Below are 6,000 nucleotides of genomic sequence, written 5' to 3'. Positions count from 1 at the left end.
AGAAGCTTTACGGGGAATGGATAAACAGTTCAAGCTTAAAGATGATGCAACTCATTATTTCATGAACAAGATCTAGACACCAAATTTTGGTCACATCAGGAGCTTAGTCATGGACGAAGTTCACCGATCAAGATCTTCGGTAAATGTAGCATGGTCCTTTTGGGTTGCCTTCACCAGAGCAATTTGATAGGATAGATATTTGAGAAAGAGGTTATTTGTGATTTATTAATATATTATATGAATAATATATTAATTGAGAAATCATATTATTTAATTAGTATTGATCAATAATTAATTTGGAATTAATTTAGTGATCAAAAGAGACTGATTAAATTTGCGGGGACTGATTAAGTAAATCAGTAATACTTATAGTTTGGGATAATGATCCATGTTGATTTGGGATGGGCTAAACCTATATGACAGTCCATGAAGGTTTAATCCAAAGGGCCTAAGAAATATGAAGAGTCATGGTGAATTAGGGTTTGCATGGATGAAACCCTAGCAATGTCACACTATAAAAGTAAACCCTTAACACCTAAAATCGGCTAAGGTATCCTAAAGGAGAACCATAACCGATTTTGTGTTTCCTAGCCTCTCACTTATAAGCCTCCTCTTGCTTTTGGTGTTTGTGACACATTAGATGCATCACATTTGAGGTGCTAAGCTTTTGAAAGGCCAAGAACTACAAGCTACAAATAAGAGGTATTCTTCTAACTAGTTTTTATGTTGTACATCTTCAATTGCATGCTAGTTAGGGTATATGCTTTGGAAAAATGAAATTGCATGTATAATTAGAGAAAACTTAGATCCAAAGCATCTAGGGTTGTATGTGCACCATAGGATTGTTATAGTACCTAAAACCCAACAGTGGTATCAGAGCCTAGGGTGTTTTCTGTTATATTGATGCATTGGTTGATTTTCAAAGCTGAAAAAGTCACATTTCTGGCCTCTGACTGATGGACTCGATGAGTCCAATTATCTGATTGGACGATTTCACTCATAGACTGACAACTCGACGAGTTCAGTTCATGCACTCGACGAGTAGGATCTTCTGCTTGCAGATTTTCGAGTTTTTTTTGGCCGGAATTGGATTAGGATCATTACCACAAAATGTTTTGTATCATAAAATTCGTTTTTTTGATATGGTGATGATTATCCTTATCCAATTATGTGGCAACCCAAAATTTCCATTTGATCAAACTCTACTGTCTAGCACTTCAATTAAAAGTCAAATTCATTTCTGCTAATTTTTAGCTCGGTTTAAAGTCCGGTTGGGTATTTTTAATATTTATTTTTCGAGAAAACAAATGAAAGGAAGTATTTTCTAGGATTATTGGGGAACAAATAAAACAATTAACACCTTAATGAGGTGTTCACGGCCAAACATAAGGGGTTTGGGCCGAGAACTCCCCTTTGACCGAGAACTCATGCTTAAGGCATGAGTTTACTCCTTCCTCCCTCATTTCTTACTTCCAAACTCAAGAACACCCACATTCTCTCTCAAGTATCATAAGATCTTCTTCCAAATCTTCCAAAAATGTAAGTGTTTCTTCTCTTGATTTGTTGATACAACACTTCATCTAGTAGTTATACATGATTTCATCCATGAAATCTTCTCTTTTTCATAGATCTTCAAGTGTTCTTCATTTAACCAAGAACACCAAGAACACACACTAGTGTTTTGGGCCGAAAACACCCTTCTTTGCTTCCATATTGTAAGTATCTATCTCCTATACTTGTTATCTAGTAAGGATACTTGGTTTAGGGCCTTGAAAACATCCATTTCTCAAGAACAATAGGTGTTTTCGGTCAAGTGCATCTCCCTTGACCGAAAACCCTAAAGAAAGGTGCCTTTAAGACCTTAAACTCACATAAGGATTTGGATGAAACTTAGAACCCCTATACATACTTGAAAGCCCTTGAAAATCACCTTATGCACCAAATATCATGAGTTTTCGGTCTTAACCTCATGGACCGAAAACCCTAAAAACCGAGAACCATTTGGACCGAGAACCATTTAGACCGAGAACCATTTGGACCGAAAATACCATTAGGACCGAAAGCTCCTAGGAACATACGACTTAGACCAAAAGCCCCATTTGGAAACCATACACTCATTTCATGTAATCATCTATGATAGTAACACTTCTATAAGAGTGTTTTCTAGTCTATGAGAGTGTTACCCTTCTTAATTAGTTGTATAAGCACTAACTGCCTGCATATATGTGTCTTTATATGCTAAATAGGATCCGTGTGTGCTCAAGTCTTCACTTGACACTTAGCATCCTTTTTCCGATCTTACATTCGCATCACTCATTTCAGGTGAGTTCATACCCCTTAATCAACCTTTGAAATGATTTTAAATGCTTTTAGGGGGGAATACAAGTTGAAACATTCTAGCCATTGTTTTAATCACATATGATTAATGACTAGAACAAACAGAAAGATTTACTATTACTTTCAAGTTGTTATCAAACTTATGGATTTCAAGCACTTCAAAACCCTTTATCAAACTATTTTAGATGCTAAAACTGTTTTCAAACCTTCTTAAACTTACATTACTTTCAAACTCATATCTACACTAATATATTTATATAAGTAAGACTTGAAGGACTTAGGACTGATAGCTCACCTTATTTCCTGTTCCTTGTTTGGTTGTGGACTTAGGGTATCCTGTTATTTGTCCGAATGTCGTTGAACTCTTAGTTATATATCATATATATATATATATATATATATATATATATATATATATATATGTTGGATATAAAAGCCTTCACCTCAGTTCAGTACCTTTGTGTAACGAAGGCATACAAACAACATTACTATTTAACTATAAAAGGTATAGTTAAGGGATTACTACTCACTATTACTACTACAACAATACATACAAGAGTCAGTACATTTACGAGTCACTACATAAGTACTACATTGAGAAACAAAACATATTATACACTATACAAGAGAACATACTATACACTACACAAGAAGATATACTATACACTAGTACAGAGAAAACATTACTATACTATGACCTACTATACAAAACTTTTGAATACTATAAACAGAATGTGACATACTACTTCTCGATACGATACTTCATTGTGGTATCACCTTGTAACCAGAGTCTCCTGGAGGGAGAGCGGGCATTGTGTGTATAGATCTATACGGGACAGACACTCCCACACCCTGACTGCTAGCTACAGTCCCAGCCGATAAGGCCAAGGGGTGACAGAATGTTACCTCACTACATATGACACCGGAGGGTCATCAGTTATTCAGCTGTCGATCAGTAGGGTTACATACGAGTTCACATTCAAACCTTTAATTAACTAATTAAGAATTAAAGGCAAAACAGACTTTTCGAGGCGTACTGTTCATTTAATACCACCTGGAGTCTGCATTTTCACTTTCTTTAGACTCCCCGAGGTGTACTGTACATTTAGTACTACTAGGAGTCTATACTTCATCACTTTATGACCAGCAGTGTCACTGCTGAGGTAAAACATTATTTTCTTATGACATTTACCCTGTGACCTTGTCACATACACATTTAAGTAAACTATATTTTCATAATGATAGTTTCACTGGGGAAAACTCTTACTCTACAAAAGAACAAACATACAAACAGTCGGGTCTTGGTAGAAGGCTACATTTTAGTAGAAAATATAGGATTTTCTAGAGAGTTCAACTATTTACAAACATTTACAAACAGCTACGAACATATATACTAAGTTGTTACAAACATTTTTATACAAGCAATGACACTAATTACTTATGAACTCACCAGCGTTATGCTGATAAACTCTTTCAAAATAACTTGTATTCTCAGGTCATCAGTAGACAGGTACCGATGAAGCTTTTGAGAAGATGGAGCACATACAAGACCCATCTTTTATTTTGATTATTCATTTTTGGTGTCTTACATACTATACAGAACACGCTTGTATTAAAATTACTCTATTAATGCAATGGATGTTGTTGCTTGTTTACTATTATGCTTTGTTGTGATACTGTACATGACGTCCTCCACCCCAGAACGTTTCCGCCGTTACGGTTTTGGGGTGTGACAGATTGGTATCAGAGCACTGTTTATAGTGAATCAAGTATATCAACCCATAAAAGATATACAAACTACAAACGCAACGGGATTAAAACACTCTGACCAAGAATATATACTTTTAAATAATAAAATATTTAACTAAGTATATATACATCTATTCATACCAGTGTCAGTATCATACTAGAACAGAACAAAGGTGTTACGATTGTTGAACAACACAATTAGGCTTAGAGACATATAGTCAAATCTAGGGGGATATAGCCTGATCAACTATATTTTCCGAGGAGTGACTAGCATGTGCCTAAGAATGATTGTGGTGTTGCATCAAGTCTAAAAACTTACCAACAATACTACAACGGGAACATTAGAACAAAATACTATAGGAGTATTTTGTGTTACTATAATTACTTATGTGCAAACTAAAAAGGATCCTCATTAGTACGTCTATTAACTATTCTTTTCCCCATTCTCGCGTAGATAACATGGCTGGCTTCCATCTTCCCGGCGATCCGTATTTTCCCAACCAAGGCATTGGTGGATGGCTCGATGATGAGCCAGAAGAGGATCACCCAATCCCCTTGGATGATCACCATGCAAAAGGCTTTTCGGATGGCTCTGACTCCGAACCAGAGGTCAACAACCTACCCCAAGAAGGCCAAGTCCCAAATCACAACCCCCGTCCAGCATTTCAAGGCCCCACTCCCTTGTGGGCAACAACCTTGAATCGTTGGAGTGATGAGCAGGGTCAGCCCTTACCTTACAATGGGGACCGTAGCTTTTACAATCTAGGCGAAGGAGGATCAGCTGACCGAGTCCTACCCATTATGGTCCGAAGGATTGCTCGGAATGAGGAGCAGGGTCGTGCAGCCATCGACCGAGTGATGGAAGTGGACGCCAATTCTGGCGTTAATACAGTCCGCATTCGCCAACTTGAAGAGGCTATGGAGAGAACTAGGAGGACCAACGAGGCTCTGCAGCAACAGCTAGCTGCATCCCGAGCCGAAGTCATGGAACTCCGAGTACGTCAGAGGGCACATGAGCGACATCTTCAAGAGGTTGTACGTCAACTAGCAGATCTGAGGGTTCACCCGAGGGATACCCGTCGCCGGTAGAAGATGTCGACTCACCTTTCTCTTTTGGTTAAGGAATAGCCTTTCTTTTCCGTGCCCTATGGAGCACTTGTCTGTAAAATATTCCTAACTTTTAAAGTACTCTAACTAGACTTCTAATACTGCCAACATTTTCCCTTATGGTTTGATGTAAGACCTACTGTTAGGTCATTTTTCCCGAACTCATTTTACATCATTAATACCAGTAATATTGGCAGTTATCTAATCTATGGAAAGTCTTCACCTTTGTGTTTCCCTACTCTATTGTTATACCTCTATCTGATAGTTGGACTATGGCGATTTAGTCCATGAAACACTCTCATCATACTTACAATTGATTCTTACTATTGTCATCATCTCTATCAACTTTCAGTAAAAGATTCTGCCTCGTCCGCGCCCGACCAGGGGCAGACCTGCAAGTCAAACTCCACCACCACCACCACCCCCTCCGCAGTTTGATGCGGTGATGTTTCAAGCAGCGGTGATCGCAGCTGTGACCGCAGCCATGGCCCAAGTAAACTCTGGTGGTGCAAGTGGAGCTGGAACTGGCACAAACTCCAGCCATGGTGAAATCCAACCTCGTGCACGGGAGTGTACCAATAAAGATTTCATCAGCTGCAAACCAACATACTTCAACGGAACTGGAGGGATCATTGCGCTGTCCCAATGGATCGAAAGAACAGAAGCAATCTTCGAGATGTGCTCATGCCCTGAGGGAAGCAAGATAAAGTTCGCTGCTTGCACCTTCACCGAAAGGGCCCTGACGTGGTGGAATGGCCATGTCAAAGCACTCTCACTGGTAGCAGCTAATGCCATGGGCTGGGATAC

Source organism: Lactuca virosa, chromosome 8 (assembly GCF_052849685.1).
Source record: "Lactuca virosa cultivar CGN04683 chromosome 8, Lactuca_virosa_CGN04683_v6, whole genome shotgun sequence".
In the NCBI taxonomy this organism is placed as follows: domain Eukaryota; kingdom Viridiplantae; phylum Streptophyta; class Magnoliopsida; order Asterales; family Asteraceae; genus Lactuca; species Lactuca virosa.
This window is presented reverse-complemented; position numbering follows the sequence as displayed.